This window comes from Equus asinus, chromosome 11, assembly GCF_041296235.1.
Source record: "Equus asinus isolate D_3611 breed Donkey chromosome 11, EquAss-T2T_v2, whole genome shotgun sequence".
NCBI lineage: Eukaryota > Metazoa > Chordata > Mammalia > Perissodactyla > Equidae > Equus > Equus asinus.
This window is the reverse complement of record NC_091800.1, coordinates 37,251,927-37,274,579: the sequence shown is the minus strand read 5'-3', so window position 1 is coordinate 37,274,579 and position 22,653 is coordinate 37,251,927. Positions and strand designations below refer to the sequence as shown.

The 22,653-nt window shown below is 35.0% G+C and overlaps 1 non-coding gene and 1 pseudogene across 1 annotated transcript; both read left to right on the top strand.

Annotated features, from left to right (window-relative positions):
* The first annotated feature begins 7,682 nt into the window (after positions 1–7,682).
* LOC123289982 (U6 spliceosomal RNA) lies at positions 7,683–7,788 on the top strand. The gene has a single exon (XR_006534265.1). It is a non-coding gene; the product is annotated as a U6 spliceosomal RNA (small nuclear RNA).
* Positions 7,789–11,191: 3,403 nt separating this feature from the next.
* On the top strand, positions 11,192–16,121 carry LOC106822837 (large ribosomal subunit protein eL31-like; annotated as a pseudogene).
* The last annotated feature ends 6,532 nt before the right edge of the window (positions 16,122–22,653 follow it).

The following is a 22,653-nucleotide window of genomic DNA, read 5'->3' as shown; positions in this document are numbered from 1 at the left end:
CAATCTTTTACCCAATTCAGAGAATTGAAACACCTTATAAACATGTCAGCATTGTATAATTTATCAAGTATATGGAGTCTATAAGATTGAAGGTAAAAAAATATGATTTCTTGGGTGCAGCCTGGTGGCGTAGTCGTTAAGTTTGTGAGCTCTGCTTTGACAGCCTAGGGTTCACAGGTTCAGATCCAGGGCACAGACCTACACACTAGTCATCAAGCCACGCTATGGTGGCATCCCACATACAAAATAGAGGAAGATTGGCGCAGATGTTAGCTCAGGGCCCATCTTCCTCACCAAAAAAAACAAGAGAGAGAAAAGAAAGTCTGATTTCTTGGCAGTAATCTCTAAATATCTCTAATAAGTCTGATTTTCAAAAGAACTCTCAGTTTAATTGGACCCTTTTCTTTGAGTGGAGATTTTTGGAGTTAAATATTGAGCTTCTGAATAGAAAATGACTTTAAAGCAAAATGACCTTCTGTTCTTTGCTTGCTATGACAGGAATCATCTTCTTAAAAGACTGAACACAACTGACCCGATATTTGTATGTTGTGGCAAAGGAAGTCTAAAGTTTTGCAATTACTTAAATTCTGTGTATCATTGGACTTCATACCATCATGCTATTAGTAGAAGTGATGTGTTCCTAGTATGATCTTAAGTGATTTCAATTTTGTAAGATAAAGCAATTGCATCAGTGACCTATTCCATTATAGTCTGTCAATTTTAAGTGCATCAAATTTAAGAATTTTATCTGTTTCCTAACGGATATAATATGTCTGATGCCTTATAATATTTAAAAGGAGCATGCTTTAACAATGTTGGCCAAGGGGAGTGAGTGGTTGGGCAGAAGCAAATTAAGAGTTAAATAGTAAGGCGCCTAATATGTAATTGTTAAAATGAGTGGATAATAAAGATGCTTTTAATTTTACATGGTTTAATAGCTTTTAATGTACTTTCAAAATATTTAGTCATTTATTTTTCCAGCAAATAGTTGTAGAGCAACTGTATTTGGTAGGCATGGGGCTGTTAAAATGAACTTCATAAGCTCTCTTTTTGCAAGAGTGTTATGGTGTAATTGAGAATATAGATAAACAGGTGATTTTAATACTTTTCCCAACACAGGGTCTAACACGTAAGAAATAATGAATGCTTCTATATTGAAGGATGAATGAATAATGAGCATGGTCTAATTGAGTGCTACTGAACAAAGTGGTATTCTTACTACTACTCATAATAATAACAATTATACTAGTAAGGTTAGCAGTTGGCATTATTGAAGGATTAATATCTACAGGGCACTGCACGGTGCTGCTTCATTTAGTTTTTAGAGCAGCCATATGAGGTAGGAACAGGACCAGTTACATAATTTGTAAGGCATAGTGCAAAAAAAATGTAGGGCCCTTTGTCCAAACACTATTAACAATTTCAAGATGGCAAAAGCCAAACATTAAATCAAGATCCTTCTAAGTGTAAGGCCCTGTGTAACTGCTTAAGTCAATTACAACGAAGCCATAGGAACTACAATTATACCCCATTATACAGTTCAGGAAATAAAGTATACATTTATTGAGGATGTTTGCTCACATATTTTTCTAAATTTTTGAGGACCATTGCTTCATGGAGATATTTAGAGTGTAGAATAATTTAAAAAGGACAAGATTGAGTTCAAAGACCATTTCAGAGGCTGTTACATCCATCCAGTTTGGTGATTATCTGATTAGCTCTTATAAGAACTTGCAGTTAGAAAGTCAATATCAAAGTCCTAGTGCAATGCTTTTCAAGAATGAGGTCAAAAAACCCCAAGACCTACTTTTCCAAAGCTGTTCCAGAACGTCTGATTCACACCATCCTAAGCCTGAGCATTCCAGTTACTTTGATCTGTCTGGGGAGAGTTATCCTAAAAAGCATCAAAAAATGTTCCCAGTAATGTAGTGTTTGAATATGGCTCCAAGATGGAAATCTACCATCATTAGCCGGCTTTTGATATTGGGACTTCATCTTGGGATGATCTGCACTATGGGGTTAATTGGGTCAATCATGTCCCTTATCTAGGACACCAGTCAAGAGTCCCTCAAGTATCTTTGTCCATATCATCATTGCCTTACTGCCTTGTGTTACATCTTCCCACTCAAGGTCATTTCTTCATTACTGACCTCCTTCACAACCTTTATTTGATTTTTCTTGAAACTTTCTTCAGTTTAAAAGGCATCACCTGGATTTTTAGCTGAACATAGCAGATTATCTATAGATCAGCTTCTTACCAACAAGCAGAATTTTAAAAAACATGAAAATGATTGAACTAGACTTTAAAATGGTATAAATACATAAGGATTAAGAAGAGAAGAGACAACTGAAGATAAATATTAAAACATAAAAGTCAATAAATTATGAAAAAATAAAACAGAGATAATTGGTACCTGACATAATGGAGCAAATTAAACTGAAACCTGAGTGTTGGGAGGAAGGAAGCCTGTGAAGACCAAGTCAGTCTCTCCCAGAAGTTGCACACATGTGTAAAGTGGAGGCACAAAGGACTTCAGAGTGTGGGAGTGAGAAGATGTGCTGAAAGAGAAAGGATCTGTTGAAAACCAACTTTACCTCAATCCACCTTATAGAAAAGAGACTTTTATGCTCTTGAGATATTACATCTGAGAGACTGTAGGTTGGGGCCTTCAGAACCCCCTGAAAGATCATAAGGTGGGTGTGCTAAAGGTAAAGAGATAAGTCAAATTCTATATATTAAAAACTTGGGCAGCCTGTTGCCACATCTTCAGCTCCCAGTGCACTGGTGTATATAGGTTTATATCCCCAAGGTAAGAAAATGCTGGATTCTTCTCTGGAGACAATGACAGGCTGAGAGAAAGATTTATAAACGTTGATATTTGGTAAACATTGATATCCCCACTCAATCTTTTTACATTGAATCTCATTTACTCACAATACGCATACAGGCGCAGAGCTTCCAGACAGCTTATTCATGCCTCATAGTGTATTATGAAAGTTCAGCCAAGAATTGACATATCTGAAGAAATCTACATTGAACAAAAATGAACATGAAAGGAACAGAGACAGTACAGAAAACAGAAGAAATCTTTCTAGTTCTTAAAACAAGAATACTGATAAACAGACAATCAGAAAGTTAGAAAGCATTTTTTAGAAATTTGAAATTTGTTAGCTGAAATATAAATTTCATAAATATAAATAGTGGAAGAGACATTTTGGGACATCACTGAGAAAGCAGAATGAAATAGGTCGTGATGTAAAAGTAATAAGAAAGAAATGATAAGAAAATTTGAGGATGAATCCTGGGAATCTAAAAATCCTACTAATAAGAGTTCCAGGGAAATTGAAAGCCCAGTGTGGAGGAAATTATAAAATAAATGATTCAAAAAATTCTCCCAGAACTGAGGGACGTGGAATAGTCAGTTCAAAGATTACCCTGAGCACCTGGACAAGGCATTTCAAAATTACCCATATTTAGATATAATTGTCATAAAATTTTGAAACACTTGAGAAAAGTTAATGCTGTTAAAAGCTTCCACAGAGAGAGAGAGAGAGGGAGAGAGAGAGAGTGAGTTGATGCCAAGAGGATTATGTTAAATAATGGTGTTAATTTAGCAAAGCAACCCTGACAGTTGAAAGGTAAAGAAAACTTCAAAATCTAAAGGACATTTATTTCCAACGTAATAGTTTACAAACTTTCTATGTTATCCATCAAGTATGAGTGTAGAATAAAGCATTTCTGTAAATGCTAGCTCTCAAAAATTTTGCGTCTTATGCTCTCTTTCTCAAAAAGCTACCAGAGTTATGTTGCACTAAAAAAACAAATAAAACAAGAAGAAACAGTATATCCTGGAAATGGTAGGAAGTCTCCAGTATAATGGATCTAGATATCAATCAATATGGATTGGAGCTAGAAAATGAGACTCAGGAGGAAGTAGGTCTCCCTATGACCACCACACCAAAAACAAAGACAAAATTATTACCTTACGTGTATGCCTCATGGGTCTAACAAGGGTTTTACAATATCTGTGAAAAACTTTGATGAAAAATAGCAATTAGCACCTAGAAAGTCCAGCAAATAAAAAAAAATCCATGTATTCAGAAGAAAAACATTGAACAATGAAGATAATGCTACCTTTGAGGCTTGGCTGCCTTACTGCTTTAGTTTTTACCCTCACTTACCAGCACTGCCTTAGTTCATCTCTCTTCTCTACTATTGTATTTGTCCTGTAAACAGTTTTCTTACTTCAGTATTACTTGCCTCTAATCTATTCTCCAGATTGCAATTAGAATGATCTTTAAAAATAAAATTTAAAAACCGGTTAAATTACTCAGAAAGGAAATGGTTCCACATAACATATGTTAATTACCAACTGTGAATGTTTAGCTTAAGTAAGGGGGACAACTTGGAAAATAAGTTCGGAGATAAGGCAAGGAAACCTTAAAGGATTTTTTAATGAGTTTTCACTTCATCGTGTGAGAAATGGGTTGATTAAATCAGGTGTTGGAGCAGTGAAGAGGTGGGAAAGCAGAGCTTCAGAAGTCTGAACTGTCTGCAATGTACAGGTAAATTTTAGTTCAGGTTATCAGTATAGTGACTCTTAGAATAGTTTAGAAGTGAAATGCCAAAGACTTCAGTTAACTTGAGACTAGTGGAAATACTGAAACATGGGAAAATGAAGCATTTGAGAATGAAGGAGAAACTTTGGGATATTGTGATAGATTGGATGTGTGGTGTGATGGAGAGGAAGGGCTCAGTTATTCTGTTGTGTGGTGTTATTTAAGAAAAAGTTTTCCTCCATGAAAAAAGTGTTCCATTTCCAAAAGGAAGAAAGGCACAAAAGTGTACCCATTCGAATTTTGTCAGCTTTCACATAGGCACTGCATCACCAGGTCCTATTGAGTTAATAGGAAAAGAGAATGTAAAGATAACACTGACTGAGAACCTATTATTCATTCATTCACTCGTTTATTTACTGAGTAATTAATTCATAAGACAATGGGATGATTATTTCAAAAATAATCAAAAGAAATAAGAGCTATACAAAGGTATGGAAGGACATATCAAACAGAATCTCAAGGTCAGTGTTCTCTTAGTAACGAGTGATAGCTCATCACTAGGAATTGATCATAATTTTGGCCAAATTTATCTAAGAAAATTGTTGCAGTTTTGGTCCAGGTTGAATTTAGATTTTGCTTTCTTTTCAACTGATGCCCTAGTCTTGGTTCCAAACTATTCGTGTATTATATGGTCTATAAAGGAGTTGCCACTTCCTTGTGTTGGGGAACGAACTTCTCATGAAGATCGTCTTGATGCTGGATGTACCTTCACTCAAATTTATATATAATAGAGTACATAATTAACAAATTCCTATGGTAATTTGTTTTCCATCTCTGTGATTTTTCAAATGCCTGTTATAGTTACTAAAAAACCTTATTTCTCTAAGTGACTTTTTACTTCCATTCTCTCTGAGAACTCTAATTTCTGCTTCTATGTTTTGTTCCTGTGCTCAAGTATGAGTTTAAACAGTGATTTTCTTTGGAGGCAAGTTAAAAGTAGCTCCTCCATCACAAAGAAGCCAATACTGAAATTGTGGTTCCTAAAGAACACTATTAAATATACCATTTGTTTTTACAGGTTATCACTTTTCAGTTAATCTTATAGGCTGCGCAGTCTGAGTCATGTCGACTCTATCCTAGTAATTGAGTGGGAGTTCTTCCTACCTTCTAATTAGATTTCTTTGGTCACTGATTATGCTTCTTACAGCAATGTTTTTTAGACTGCTCTCTGGTGTTTCCCTCATGCAATGAACCATTCCTCAAAAACCTAATCAATATTTTCCCTCCCTTTTCCTTCCCTGTCTCCTAAGAAACTGTGAAAACTTCAGCCTGGCTGGAAAGAGTTCAATGTTTATATTAATACATGTTAATCCTATGGCGGAAGGCTTTGTTTATTTTTGTTAATTGAATTGTATTTTGAACTATTTTTTTATAATTGCAATATGTTAATGTTTTCTGAGAATTGTTGCAGTGTACCTAAAGACTCATGACAGACAATTTTTCATATTCTCTAATTTGTCTTTTCAACTGTAAAGTTCACTGTTTTCAGGGAAATAGTTAGCTTTCAATGACAGGTTGAGACACCCATTTTCTTGCTAACCGAGCAGTTGCTGCTAACAATATTGACATTATTACTTTACTGATATATTATTGAAGATATAGCTTCTGTCTAAACTATAGAAAATTAATACTAACTTTTTCTGGTTTCTCTTTGGTTTATTTTCTCCTTCCCTCAATTTTTGAATTTTGTTTGGGTTTTCTTAATCTTAACTATACTGTCTGTTGAATGGAGGCCAAATAACTGAAAAAGTAAATTTTCCTTGTTTCTTGTTTTCTCCAATCCTTTTGCCCCAGGGCAGAAACCCACCCAAAAGGAGTTTCAGAGTAGGCTTTGAGCTAAAGTCAGAAAGGCTAAATCCCCTCTCTGGGTTGGGATATGCCTGGGGACAATCTATTTTCTTAGCATCTGTAGATCTAACTGATGAGATAAGGAAGAGGTTCGCCCAAGAGGCACCAGGCAGAAAAACCACTCTGAGAGGATCAACTTCCATCATCCTGATTGACAGAGTGGGGCAGCTTATCCCTGCAGTCTGCAAGGCTAAGATTTAGATCTTGGCAAACAATGGACAGAGACACTTCTTTTTGTTCTTTTAGGGGTTTTTTTCCCACCCTCCATTCGGGTACAATAGTAACAGACTGCAAAACTCCACACTGAATTTCAGAAGTTGTGAATTTTAATCCTCCTATTACCAACTTGCAGTGGAACCTCAGGTAGGTGACATATCTCAGTTCACTGTCTTTATTTCCTTAGCAATTGGCTGAAATGACAAATTATGGAAAGGGAATATACTAAACTGAAAAGGTGCATTATTTAACCCAGTCATTTTTATAACAAAAGGAAAAATTATCATAGAATTACACTATATATTATCAAGTAAAGAATTACCTTTTAGTAGAATTCAACACTTTCCTAATTTGACTGAAATAATCTAAGCAGAACAGCAAATGTACAAGGAAAAATGTGAAATTGTGATATCAGTAAGAAAACTCCCTTTGCCAATAAGAAATGAGTATAGGTGACTTGGAGATGAAAGAGTGGTAAGTAAAAGGAAGAGATCCAAATTTCATGAATATAACACATTCTTGGTCATGTGCTGCATATTTTCATATGTCATTTTATTCAATCTTCAAAAAACATGCAATTGGCATGAATTTTATATTAGATGGACAGACCTCAGCCCAGGCTAATGCTTCCTAAGAAAAGAGGAAAGCACAATAGTTTTTAGGAAATAATTCTACTGTTGTACACAAATTATGTTTTTATTTGTTTTGATCCTGAATATGGTAAAGGGGAAAAATCAAGTGACAAATTGCTAATTACTGAGTAATTGAGTCAGTCAGTTTAGTTTATGAGCTGTTAAGGTGGATGAATTCACCATTAGTTTAACTCAAAACTGTTCTAAATTATTGTAACCATTGGAAGGGGACAACTCACAAATTTTGAAAATAGTTTGTTAAATTGATATAGGTAGACACCAAGTCGGAATAAATATCTTAAAAATGAGACCACTAGCCAATTGGGATCACTTAATTGGTTTAACACATTACAATTTCTGTAGTGAGTACTCCCTTGGGCAGCACATATGTTAAAGTGGAACAATGCAGAGAAGGTCAGCACAGCCCCTCTGCAAGGATGACATGCAAATTCATGAGGCATTCCATACTTTTAGATACGGAGATTAGATTGGAGGTTACCAGAGGGGAAGGGAGGAGGGTGGCGGGCCAAAGAGGTGACAGGGCATACGTGTCTGGTGGTGGATGGTAACTAGTCTTTGGGTGGTGACACGATGTAGTCTACACAGAAGTCGAAACATAAGGATGTACACCTGAAATTTATATAATGTTATAAACCACTGTTACCACAATGAAAAATAAATAAAATTTCTGCAGTGAGAAAAGACTACATAGATGTGCAATTTGGCCTAGATTTCAGACAATAGTTTTTTTCTTTTGTTATTTGGGAGAAAAGAGCTAATTTGGAACATGTGAAAGAGGTAAAGTTTTAGTCTTTATTTTTAGTCTTATCTTTAATAGGGCCTTCAAATTACATGTATTAAATTCTGAGAGTTTCACCTTGAGGGCCCTCGGTTTGTCTCTGCAAAACAAAATTGAAAGCATTCCTGACGAGCATGTCATTAGAAGAGTTATTTATGTGGCCACATATGGTAAAATTAGTTTCACCTAACTGGACAGTAGGTTTACATTAAAATTCAAGCAGGTATGCCTATAACTACACAATTTAAATCTGTAGATAATATCACCAAAAACATATATGTCTTATTGTGTAAAGAAAAATGCACTTGGGATCTGCCAAGTGACGTCAACCAGATGGCTGAGTAGGAGACCCCAGCCTCTATTGCTGCAAAAAAGATCAATAATTGATGATCCATGAAAATAAGACAGCTTTGGGAGAGCTGGAATCCACATAAGAAACTTAAGCAAGACAGTGGAACACACTGGAACAAAAAACTTGAAAATAACCGCACTAGGGAAGGAAGAATAACTGTTTCGCCTTCTTCATCCCATCCCCTAAGCAGGCATTGTTCAGCACCCAGAGGGGACTCCTCAGTTAGAAAGGGTTCGTCTCACAGGGGTGAGCAACAAGAAAGAAGAAAAGAGGAATAGGCTGAGCAGCAAGTTTCCCCAGCCATTTGGGGTACCACATAAAGGTCCTGCTTTGGTTTCACCCCACCCAAGAAAGCTAAGACATATAGAGACAATTAAGAAAAAGGGAGAAAAGCAGAGGCTGTCAGTCTCAGCCATGCTGCAAGAGCATCTGAGGTACATGGTGACCTACTCTGTAAATGACCCCAGCTGCTCTAGACCCCCTGCCGACTTTGCCAACTTTCCCCTCACAGGGGGCCTTCTATAACCTAAGGTTCCAAAAATCCAGAGGTTATGTATTTTGAAATCCATAAATGCTGATGTGAATGGATTCTTTCTTGTGTGTTACTCTATGCAATTTCTATTGCTTGGCTGAAAATACATAACAATTAGCGGAAAATCAGAATCAATGGAGATCTGGGAAAAAATTTTTTCTTAAATACAAATAAAATGCAAAGAAACTTGATAGTTTATTTTCTTATTACTGTAGTAATATAGAAGATGACAGGTTTTGTAAAAATTCATTTCACAATTCCACAAAAACATGTCAACAATTTCTACAAAAATGTATGTCTACCTTAGGCTCATGCAATTTGTATAGTACGCACAAAACAGCAAGACACAAGGCCCAAATGAAGGAGGACTTGGTTGGAAATAGACAGTTTTTAGAACCAGCTGCTAAAATGTGAGGATCTTTTAGTAGAAAAACAAAAAGAAATTGGAAAAAGTATATTGAAATAGATTGGCATCACTGTATCCAGGTAAATCAAAAATAGTGAATATGTTGATAGAGCCTCTCTTTATTTACAAAAAGCCTTTTAAACAATTCACACTTATTGTTTACTGCTCCATGAGTTCGATATCTCTAACGCAGTGTTGGAGAGGAAGGTATTGAACCAGATAGCTTATGAGAGTGTCCCAGTCTGTGTAACTAGCAAGTGCTGAAGACGAGACTTCAACCAGTGGTCTTCCTATGCTATTGTATAAGGAAGCTGCAGAGATTTTCCAGTCTCATTTGCTAAGGTCTGACTGTTTGTGTCCCCCCACCTCAAATTCATATGTTGAAATCCTAACCCCCAAATGTGATGGAATTAGTAGGTGGGGCCTCTAGGAGGTGATTAGGTCGTGAAGATGGAGCCGTCATGAATGGGAATAGTGCTGTAATTAAAGAGATTCCACAGAGCTCCCTTGCCCTTCGTGAGACTACGAAGAGAAGGCTGTGACCTGAAAGAGGCTCCTCACTCTACCGTACTCGCACCCCGATCTCAGACTCAGCCTCCAGAATTGTGGGAAATAAACTTCTGTTGTTTACAAGCCACCCAGTCTGTGGTATTTTGTTATAGAAGCTCAAATGGACTAAGAACAGAATGAAAATAGAATTCACGATAGCATTAAGAACTTAGAAACAACTGCAGCCTGTGAATTTTGAAAATTACAGGCAGAAAGACTGAGCACTCACCAGTATACACAGGGCATTGGAAAGTTCAGAATAGTGGAGCAGGGACAGTTGACTCAGAAAACCAAGCAAAAGGCTGGTGAGTACCCTGGTGCTACAATAATTTCAGCAACTCCACGTAAAGGGGAACTGACAAGTCGCATAGAAACCATGTGGCAGTTATGCTACCCTGTGTGAATATGCGATTGAAGTGCTAGTATGCTCTATATGGTTGATGCTATCATTTCTTATTGTGGATTTCATTCTAGGGTCTTTTTTGCAGCATGTTACCTTAGCACTTTATGTGGAAAAATAATAGGATGTAATATAAAACATAGGCCCTTAGTAGGTGAAACAAAGAGAGAAACAAACACCCAATTAAACATACCCTTTCCTATCTAGAGAGAAAGAGTTGGAAATATAATTACTTATTGATTTCATTTTTAACTTTTCTAATACACATCTAGAATTAGAATTGGGTTAAATAAATGTTATTATTCTTTTTCACTATGAAACAGATAAAAGTCTTGCACTTTTCCCTCAATTAGGTTTTAAGCAAAGCCAAATTAGATGACAGCTTTAGGGGAAAGTTATTACTAATATTACCTCCCAATAATATCATTGCCAAAAAATGCTTTCAAAGACTGAATTCTCTGATTTTATGACTGTGATAGAGTTTAGATAATTAACACTTCTGAAAATAAGCCCAGTATTTTAAAATCACACATTTTCTCATATTTATTCTGAATAATTGGTACTGAGGTTAAGTATCAATAAATAAAACCCTTGGCATATTCATATATGATTAATTTTAAAAGCAATTACAATTTTTCAGGTCTAAATTTATCATGTGTATTAATCAGAGTTCTGCAGAGAAATGGAACTCTCTCTCTGTCTCTCTTTCTCCTCTCTCTGTATATATCTCTATATATAAGATAGTAATATATATTAGTTTAGAATTATATATAAAATCAATATATGCATATATACATAAAGAGAAAGAGAAATTTTAAGGAATTGACTCCCATGATCATGGAGGTTAGCAAGTCCAAAATCAAGATCTGCAAGGTAGGTTGGCAGGCTGAAGACCTGGGAAAAAGTCATATAAAATTATGTTGCAGCTCAAAGCCAAAGGCAGTCTGCTTTGTAGAATTCAGTTTTCCTTGCAAGAAGGAAGTCTTCTACTATTAAGGCCCTCAGCTGATTGATTGAGGCCCACCCGAATTATGGGGGATAGTCTGCTTTACTCAGAGTCTATTGATTTAAATGTCAATTTAATCTAAAAAATACTTTCACAGAAATACCTAGAATGATGCTTCATCAAATATCTGCATACTGTGGCCCAAACAAGTTGGCATATAAACTAACCATCACACCATATAGAATGATTCTTAGATTATTCCCCTAGATGGTATATCTTGTCTCTGTTCAAAAGCAGTTAAATAGTCTGTCTTAGTAATTAATCAATAGAAAAGAATGTTGGTCATCTAGGGTGGCACTAATCAAAACACTGGTTACTGCACGTTCTAGTAAATGATACGTACAAAGGAGTATTGATGGCCTTAGAAACAATGCAGGTATTCAGGAGGAGATTTAGCATCTAAGATTTTGAGAGTGGCTAATTTTAACGGTTTGTCAATAATACGGTTATATGGTTTTCTCGAGAAATAATTACAACAGTAGTATTTCTTCTTGTTTGTAACATACTGGAAATTATAAGTAAGAAGTGGAATGTTTATTCCATTGTTGCATGTCAAGATAAAAAATTTTTCCTTCCTTGAAAATTTATTTTACCTGACTTCTAGTAATTTTTATTTATTTTAAACAATTCTATATTTATTTTGGAAACTAAATCAGATGTAGGCAAATATACTATTCATTGATTTTGATGAATTTTCTTTTAAAGGTCTGTGTGTGGGGGGAACATCTACAAGCCGAATAAATGAAGTTTGTGTCTTCTGTTAGTTATTCTGCATTTACAAGGGCATCTGTTTATTTTTGATCCCAATTTCGCACTTAATATATTTGTTCTTTCTTCTTACTGAGTGTCTAGAAGCAGTAACTGAAAGAATAATTTTAATTTGGTTCTTCAGTAACATAATTTTATCTGTTAAAAGGTGGTAAATTACAATAAGAGTCTGTCTATTTCTCAATAGAAAATATTTGGCATTATTCCTTTTAGAAATATTTCCCACATGTTACCTGTCTGGAAATTTAGAGAGATGTTTAAAGTGTTTATTTCCAAGAAACTTCTATTAACAAATGTGCCAGTAAATGTCATGTAAAATATATTGCTAGGTTTGTAACTTATCTATCATAATCATTGAGTTTGAAGTAATTTTAATAGTAAGCTTTTTAATTGTAAAGCATCGTTTGAAATAAACATTGGAGGAAACACAGCCATGCAGACACTTTGATTTTGCCTAGGAAGACCCATATTGAAATCCTACCTACAGAATCATAAGATAATCAATTTGTGCTATTTTCAGCCAATAAGTTTGTAGTAATTTGTTATAGCATCAATAGAAAAAAGGAAGGGTGGAGAGAAAAAGAAGAGTAAGGTAAGGAGGAATTGGAATGCAGTGCAGAAAGATTTATTAAATAGTTTGCTTAGGTAAGCCTAATTGAGAAGATGAGACTTGAAGAGGTGAATGATTTAAGTGAATATCTGGAGGATCGGCGAAAAAGGCATCTATACAGGCTATAAAGCAAGGATGTTCCTCGCATGTTTGGAAAATAGCATAGTAGTCAGTGTAACTTGAAAAGTGTGGATGAAGGGAAGGGTAATAAGAGAGGAGTGAGTCATTCAGCTTACATTTTAGAGTGATCTCTATTGCAAGGTAAGAAATGGAAAGTGGAAATCGTGAGTGAGTAACAATTAAAAGGTTATAGGGTCAATGGATTGGAGCTCTTAACGGACTTGAGAGAATGTTGGATTTGGGATTACTAGAAAGAATGAGTTTGAAAATTAGGAAGAGGTAGTCAGAGAATAGGATACACAATGTTGGATTTATGGCAATATTGCTCTTACAGTAATGCCAAGGTCTGCTTTCCTGTATGACCAGGGGAGAGCATGGTTGGGATCCATCATTGGAGAACCATGGATAGACTGGAAAGGTCAAAGTGTTAGAAAGATTGTTTTTAATGTGTAAATTGGTATAACCGTGCCATAAATGGCATGGGTTGCTAGGAGTTGGGAAGTAAACAAGGTTTGTAAAACAGCAAGAGCAATCAGGATTATAAAACCTACAGGTAAATAAGTATCAAAGCTAGGACTTTTAGAAGACAGTGAGGGAGAATATTGAGGCAATCATGAGAAGGCAAGTCATACTAAATCCAGTGATACTGATTTGAAATAAAAAACAGGCACCAAGGAAGCAGCGATGGCAGAGTACAGCCAGTTTTATGTTGAGGCAAGAAAATTGATGGATTTGGGATTAGCACTTTCCAAATCTCACACAAATTCACTTAATTTCTAAATTTAATTTTTCATACCTAATCCTACCTGTAACGATATCTGGGAAATGTAGTTTTCCAGCTTTCTAAGTTTTGCAGCACAGAAAAATTTCTGAGGAAGTGAGAATTAATTGTGATGGCTGCTAGAGCTTCCATCAACATGAGCTCATTTTATTAAAAAGAGAAGGGGAAAGCAGGAAAGAGCCAGAATGTATGCTTCCTAACTGATTAAGCAGCTTCCACCAATATTTCTCTTTTTAATCTCACTGACCACACTTTTGTCACATGCCCATATTCAGCTTAATGAAGGCTAGGAAATGTATTCTTTGGCTGGGAACATTGGTTTACTGAATAAAATTAGAATTCTATTTCTAAGATAGAAGTGAGAGAGGATATTTGGAAGGCATCTATGTTTCTGCTTCGTTTCTGGGGGTAACAGGATGACTTTAGGTGCATTCACATGGACTCATCCTTAAGATCTATCATGTTATTGGGGAGAAATAGGTTGAATATGCCATGGTACTTTTTACTTTAAAGGGCTTAACATTATATAATTACATTATAATACTGAGAAAAATGCAGCCCATATTAACCAATAATTAAGAACCATGTATATTATAAACTAAAAAAAAAAAATGAAGAAGAGATAAATGTGTTAAAGTATATTGATATATTGACAGTAATTCTACCAAAATGGTTCTGTAATTACAAAAAATATTTATATGTACATATCTTGCATACATTAATTCTTATATCTCAAATTCAATATTTTCAAAAAGTAAGTGATTTTTTGTTCTTGGGTCACTGTTCTATGATATTAATGGGGAATTCATCTCTCATTAGCAATATATATTAAGGTGAGGTGAGATGTTATTCTATGTGGTAAAGATACAGTGGTAATCAAGACTACATGTTCAAGGAACTTTACCATCCAGTGGGGAGAAAACACATTTGAATAAAAACATTTTTGGTGCCATGAGAGGGGATGGATCCAGTGTTATGTAATTATACCACAGAGGTATCTATGGAGTGATGTATGGGGTAATCAGTTAAGGCTCCCTTCATCAGAAGAGTTGATGTTTAAGCTAAGATCTAAAGAATACTTCTAATCTCGGGAAGCAAAAAGAAATCAAAAGAGGTATGGGGAGAAGTAAATAAAAAGGCCTTGAGGAGAAAGAAAGGAATGAAGGAAAATCAACGGCAAAAGATGGATCTGCAAGATTGATGGAGTTCAGGTCGCAAAGGTATTTTTAGGCCATGTAAGATTCTGACTTTATGCTAAAAGTGATAAAAAGACATGGCGAGTTTCAAACAGGACAGAATGTGATCAGATTTTCATTTCACGATAGCTAATCTGAATGCAGAGTGGAGTCTGAATTAGGAGAGGAGACGTTTGAAGACAGGACACCCTTAGGAGATTACTGACTGATACTTGAACTCAGTCAGGTAGAGGGTATCCAGGTGAATAGGATAGATGGATAATGAACAAGGAACTTGGGGCCATTGACAGGATATTGTTGAAATTATGGACTACAGGTAGGCAAATTCAGGGGCGGCTGAGAGGTAGGAAAAAGTAGAGAGGTCCATGTGATGGAGACTTTAGTTATATGAAAGGATAGGTATGATGAAAGCCTTTGAGTTATTATCTAATTTAGTGATTTCAGAGATAGAAGACTTTTAAGGGATAGCAAGGTAGGTGGAGAAGGATGCTGAGCACAACGCAGAGGATATAAAAACACATTGGAGATGTATGGGTTACAAAGCAGGGAGCTCAGGATATCGAACAGATCGTAAAGTGTTTCTTGATGTGACTCTGAGCCAAATGACAAGTGTTCAGTGAATGAAGTGGGGTAGCTAGCTAATTGAAAATCAACAGAAACGAGCAGAGATAGAAGATGGATCTCACAGAATAGCATAAAAGGCAGAGATCTTTTTTGAATGAATATTTTAATGAAAATTTGTAGTAGTAACATCATTGAGGATCAAGGAGGTCCACTTCTAAATCTTCACACTTAATTAAGATGAGCGATGTAGAAAGAAGAGATTTTGCACAAATTGACAGGTTTCAATCAGGTTCAAAGGGTGAAAGTAAGATTCAATAAAATATTTAAGGGTGTAGGGGAGAGTTCTTTCCAACTCGGCAGAACGGCTCCTGTAAAGAAGGGTGGTGAGAAGGGCCTTTCTGCCATCATTGAAGTGGTGACCAGAGAATATACCATCATCATTCACAAGTGCATCTATGGAGTGGTCAAGAAGTGAGCCCCTTCTACACTCAAACGGATCTTGAAATCTACCGTGAAGGAGATGGGAATTCAGATGTGCACATTGACACCAGGCTCACCAAAGCTGTCTGGGCCAAGGGAATAAGGAACGCCCCTACTGTATCTGTGTGTGGTTGTCCAGTGATGAATATGAAGATTCACCAAACAAACTCTATACATTCTTTACCTACATAATTGTCACCATTTTCAAAACTCTACAGGCTGTCAATGTGGATGAGAACTAACTATTAATTGTCAATAAAGTTATAAAACTACAAATAAAAGAGTGTAAGGGAGAGTTTTAAATCATATAAATATGATCTTAGAAAACTTAATGGGAAGTCTGGGAAGGAATAGAAGCTCTTGAAAACTGGAATGAATTTACATCAATACAATATGGAAATAACTTGACATAAAGAAAAATTATCAAAGAAATATACATATTGAGTGGTTAAGAGGAAAGTAAGGAAATATAGTGTATATTTTGCTTTCATAAGCTTGTGAGAGAATTATTCTAGCTGGAAGTATGATAAATTATTTAGTTAAGTAATTTTAACATTTAGTTCCAAGATATGTAATGTGAAGGCTTTCAATTAATATTGTTTACAATCCTAAAATTTTCTTATTAGGATTTCTTTTTGGTCATATATTCAACATAACTCAAGAACTTTTTATTCACATTTGCTGAATCCATTATATTTAATGAAAATCTACTTGTTATTTTAATGTGTGAAGATGGCAATACCTTCTTATAACTTCTGTCCAAGGTTATATCTGAACTAAACTGGCGTAGATTTTTTTTCTTTTTAGGAAAGAATAGCAAGATCACTGCTTCTTTTCTTGTAAGTCTGTGTGAAGGAGTTTTTGTCAAGTGCTCCCATTTGTTGATTTTATCCTAGTGATGACACAGTTTAGCATTTTTTATAAACTATACTGAGCATGCTATTTTTCAGTTCATGCTTTAAAATTTGACTTATATTTTGTTAGTAAACAAGTCTTTACTGAGGAACTACTACATACGTAACAAAAAGCAAAGGTTTTTTGGGGGGGAATAGCAACAAACATACCCTCTAGGAGCTTAAAGCTTTGTTGGATATACATGGCTCATACACATGAGTTAGTTTAAAAACAATACATTGAATTATGAAAAGTTAGTCACTTGCTACAGATTATATGCCACTTTTTAAAAACAGTGGAGACAGAATCACATAATCAAAGTAGATATTTTGGGAAAGAAAATTTGGTCATGATTTGTTTCACTATTCTGTACAGGTCTTTTGAAAATCAGAACCTCTTCTTCATAAGGAATGTCTTTTGTGTTCACAATGAGTTGCAATAGAATTCCTTAACCCAAGGCGAGCAGGAAAATCGGGTGACTAAAAGTTTTTTAACAGTGCCTGTGAAAAGGCTTGAGTCTCTATGTCAGCCCCGTTTTTATCTGCTTTTTTACTTTTGGCGGTTTCATTTTGTATGGAAAGAGGTATCATGACGAGTGTAAATATGAGGATTAAATAATATGCATTGTTATTAAATGTGTGTAATGAGTATATTGCTGAGAATATGAAGATGTGACTCTCATCTCCAGAGGCTGATGGACAGCAGTACTTTCCATTGGTATTTGGATTCCCTGTGTTTGTGCTGGTTAATGACTGTGGAGGGCAAACGGCACAGCCTCTTGGAAAACTCAACAGTGAGAACCATTCTATTGCAGAATCTATGAGCTGTTACCTTTTTATTTGGTTTTATTCATGCACATTTGTTGTAAATATATGTTACCTGTACTGTTGCTGCTAAAAATATGGAATGCCATATGTGAAATATATGGGAAAGAATAAAAGACTGAAGAACAAGTGGGAACACTAAAATGGTGATATTATTTCTGCAGTTTCTTCTAAGTTTCCCAACTTGGGAGGAAAAAAAGGGATATTCAATTTTGATAATACACCAAAACATGGTGTTTCCCCAAACTGTAGTGTTAACAAATGTAGGGGCAATAGAAATGATTACATTTCTGAGTTAATCTTACATCAGTAAAAATTGATATTTAAAGTCAGACAGCAATAAAATCCTTTTCTTAAAAGTTTGGCATTTTCTTACAAAAATTTTTTCTTGAAGTATCGCTTTACCTTTATTTTAGTAACTTCTAGAAAGTTCAAGGGGGCTTTCTACCCAAAACCGAGGGATTCCCTCATATTCTGAATCAAAATCCAGATTTTGATGTCCTTATCAAATGTTCCCTTATCTTATTGTAAAGTGCAATGCACCTGGTCTGCTACTCTGTGTCCAGTAAGCCTATTGATCAGATGGGCTGATGGTTAATCAACCAGTGACAGCCCTCAGATTCCACAGAAACTTGCTTTGCAATGGCCTGTCTGCCTGCACTGATACCTGCCCTTGGCGAAGGACAAACCTCTAAAACTGTATTTTCTCTTCCGAAGGTACACACCTTTCTCTGGAGTCTTATTTTCTCTACAAGGGCCATATAGTAGATGGGAAAAATGTCTGTCTTCTGGTCCTTAATAATCTCAGAGATGACATAGCTTGATCACACTTACTTGGGTGGATGCTAGAGACCTTACTCTCCCAGCAATACAATAGTTGGATTTATCTTGAAAGAGCAATGAAAAACCTTACACAAAATGTTTGACTCTCTTACCTTTGAAAATACAAGAACAAGCTCTACCCTACGTGTCTCCACAAGTCCTGTTTCCATTGTGTAACCTTGTGCAGTAACTTAAGGCCCATTTGACCTTAGCAAGTCTTTCAATTGCTGTCATTATTGTCATTCAAGAAATTCGAATTCAATAGCCAATCATCTTCATAGACTAAACTTTCCTGATTTTATACATTTTAATATATTATATGTTCTTTGCATTTTTACATGAAAGTCATCCTATGTTTCTTATTCAAATCAAATTTTATGTGACAATAGGACAACCCAAGTTGTGTGTGAATTCTTAACCTAAAACTACTTCTGAAATACCCTTCTTTGTATGATTCCTTTGTCCTATCACGATTAGAAAAATCTTCCTTTCTTAAGAAAAAGACTGTGATTTGTCTATAATATAAGATTCGAAGTTATTTCACAGTATTATATTTAACTTCTTTTTTTAACTTCTTTTTTAAAGCCACAATGTGTTATATAATTTTGTTTACATTTGTGAACTTAGGTGACTGTTATATATTTTTATGTATAATTAAAATATTATTCTACTTTTTAGATTTTATTTCAAAAATCAGGAGTCATGTTTGTACTAATTACTTTGAATAGAACCAAAGGGAGTTATATGCATGAAAAACAATATGTAGAGGATTCAGATTTTGTCTATATTGTGTCCTTTATATGGTCTGACAAAGTATGTAATGCAATTTACATTTTATTTTCATATAAACAACTGGTAAGTAAAGTAAGTAGAAAAGAAACTCATAAAAATGTTGAAGCATCTAGTTTCTGGATCTCAGTGATTGGGTTATTATTTTGTTCTCAGCCTTCATAACCTCTGAAGTTAAGAGTGGATTATTATCAACTAAGAAGAAAAGAATTATTTATGGTTGGGCTCAGTACCTTTGTGGCACTCTTTTGGTTGTAGTGTTCAGAAAGGGGACATGATTGACTGGAAGGGAAATAAAGACATGCCTTGAGACACGGCAGTCTTTTGCAGTCAGTGTTGTTTTCTTGTGCCAATATTATTGTAATGTAGGAAAGACCAATAAAAGTGTATCCCAATAATTTCAGTGTGGTAATTCAACTTCAATATAAGAAATGAACCTAAATATAAAAAGTCAAGGAAAGAATTTTATCTCAAAAAATAATATATTTAATAGAACTAGCTTAGGGAAAATTTGTAAAATTAGTGAAGGCTGGTTGGGGGGACTTCCCATAAGCATTCTGCTGTTTTCCCAGCTATCCATTGACATCTTCAGGCCCTTCTGTCCAAACCCTATTCTTCCAGTATTTACATTCATATTCTATTTCCCCCTGAGTTTTTCAGAGATGGTGCTATCTGCTAGACCAGAGTTTTGACTTGGTATAGACTCTGGAAGGGTCCAGAGGATGCTAGGAGTCTTCAGGCAATACATCCAGGGTGTATATGAAGTCAAACTATTTTTACAAGACTAAGACTTTTGGTGGAGTTTTCTGTAGGATACATGACATATTATTACAGTAGGTTGAATGCAGAATTCATATGACAATCCAATTGTCTTCTATTATCCAGACATTAAAGAGCTTTACAAAAATGTAAACAACAACCCTCTTCTCACCATTATTTTTTGTTTTGGGAAATATATGTTTGGAGAGTAAGTACCTGATAATTAGCTTTCTTGATTGTAATATAAGTGCCTGACATTAAGCTTTTGAATGCCAAAGCATCCATTTCAAAGACATCTATCTTGAATAAACATATTGCCAGCTACACAGCTAGTTAAACAGCCAGGTCACCCATCTATGAAGTTCCCCTTTTAGAAAGCCCTGGGTAACCTGGATAACTGACTGCTTGAGTGACCCCACTTTTCCCTTCTTCCCACGCCCTAATGCCCACTATTATGTTTTAAATTCGCCAATAAAGGGTGAACCTGCAAAACCACACCCTACCTCCTTCAGCCCCAATAAAGGCAGAACCTCCCTTCCACTCTCTTTGTACCGGTAACCTCGCTATGTGGCCTTGGGTGTAGTGTGTGCTCTTCAGTAATTGTGAGTAAGAAACCCGATTTTTGCAAAGTTCCCTGACGGTTGTTTCTGAGGTGCATCTTGCAATCCTAATTAGAACAACAAGGGCTGGTCCAGCCAGAACATTGGCTCAGGTCGGGGAAATGTCTGTGGGGGCTTCCACAAGTGGTACCAGCCCAGATGAGTGCCCCCAGGCATTCCTAGTCCATAGTATTACTATCAATATGCTGAGACTGACAAAGCAATGTTTTTTCATTAAAAATATGGAATTTATGTTAATATGCAATTTATTTATTATTGCTATTTTAAAATTAATCAATGAATATTTATAAAATTTATCAGTTTGAATTTCTAATGCTACATGTACATAGTTCTAACCTATGTGAGCAATAGTTCCTTGGATTCCTTAATAAATTTTAAGAATGTAAGGGGGTCTTGAGACCAAAAACTTGAGAATCACTGTGCTAGACAGTCTGAAATACTGAGTAATGGCAACTAGGGTATTAAGTGAACATTTTAGGTAATAAATTTGTATTTTACAGGAGGTTCCTGGAATAATGGTTTTTTTACCCCAAAGTAATAAACTTAACTATGAATTTTAAAATTCTGGCAAGCTATTAAACCAGATTTTATTGTGAGAGTGGGGGAGGCTGGTGGGCAGGGCAGACAATTCCCATTTATGGAGGAATCTATTTACTTGTCGCAGAGCTGGCAGCAATGAATTTTCAGATTCTGAATGCAGCTTAGTGACTCTACCATGATATGGGTTTTGCACTTTAAAAGTAGAGCAGGTAGCAGATGGAACCCCATGTGTCTAAAACCACTTTCTGAACTTGTGAATGTTTTTTCTCTTCCTAAAGGATCACTATAATTACATGTGCTATTTCGGTTAGTTCTGTGAAGGAAAAAATTTCCAAGTTACGTCAAAATCTTGTTCTAATTTTATTAGTTCGTTATTAAAACATGATGACATTACTTGAAGGTGCCTGACTACTTAAATTTTATTAAGCAATTAAATTTTTTATGTGTGAACATTTCTTCTGTTGAACTTAAATAATGTATCAAAGTGTAAAAGCATAAATATCCAGTTTAATTATATTGAGTTTTTGTTGAAAATCATACTGATTATTCCTTGAAAGCTTGATGAAATGGACTTTGAACTGCCCAGATGGAAAAATCTAAATACAACATAAACAGGAAAAAAAGAACATTAGATGGAAGTACTGAGCAGATATCTGTTGAATGATCTGTTTATAAAAATAATGCAAATGTTGAAAATTTCAGTTTAAATAATGGCTAGCTCATTTCCTGATCTTATTTTTATTTGTTTTAGTATATTTTGCAAAGAATGCATATAAATTACCAATGTATTTTTGTTTGGCACATTTGGTCCAAACCTTTAAAATACATAAAATTAAGATAAATTAAGATTAATACATATGTTTAAAAACTATTTAAGATAAAACTATCTTAATTTTATTTATTTTATATGTGTAGTATATTTATATTTTATTAATATATATTATATATATATCCCTACTGAATCAAGAGAAAAATTAAAATGAAGTATTCTTAATTTTTTAAAGGAGTAAAGATAATACTCTAGGCCACTTTTCCAAAATATTTGTTTAGATAAATAATGTCCCCATGGAATTTCATAGAGCTTCAGCTAAAAAACATTTTATGAAATAAGCTTGAGGAATATTGCATACTTATTCTCTCTTGGAGTTTTATAGTGCACATTAGCTTTTTAAATACTCAGAAATGTTCCAGTAAAGAGACGTGTGTTTTCGCTGTATGTGTGTGTAATTTGATCTTGGAAACAGTTGTTTAGAAACATCAGTTAATGATTATAGATAACATTGAGTTGGAAATAGTCTTTGATATTATTTAGGTTGCTTTTAATTTGAGTAAAGCTTGAATTTGCCATTTCTAAACTTCTTCTTGCCTGAAATTATAATAGAAATATTTTTATTTTGTTTAAACAAGAAAAAAATGGATTCTACAAGAGTGTTTTGTGAAACTTTCAGCTAGGCAAATATAAAATATGTTAGATATTAGAAATAGCATGACTAAGCGTTATTTGAGTATTAACTAATCCCTTCCGC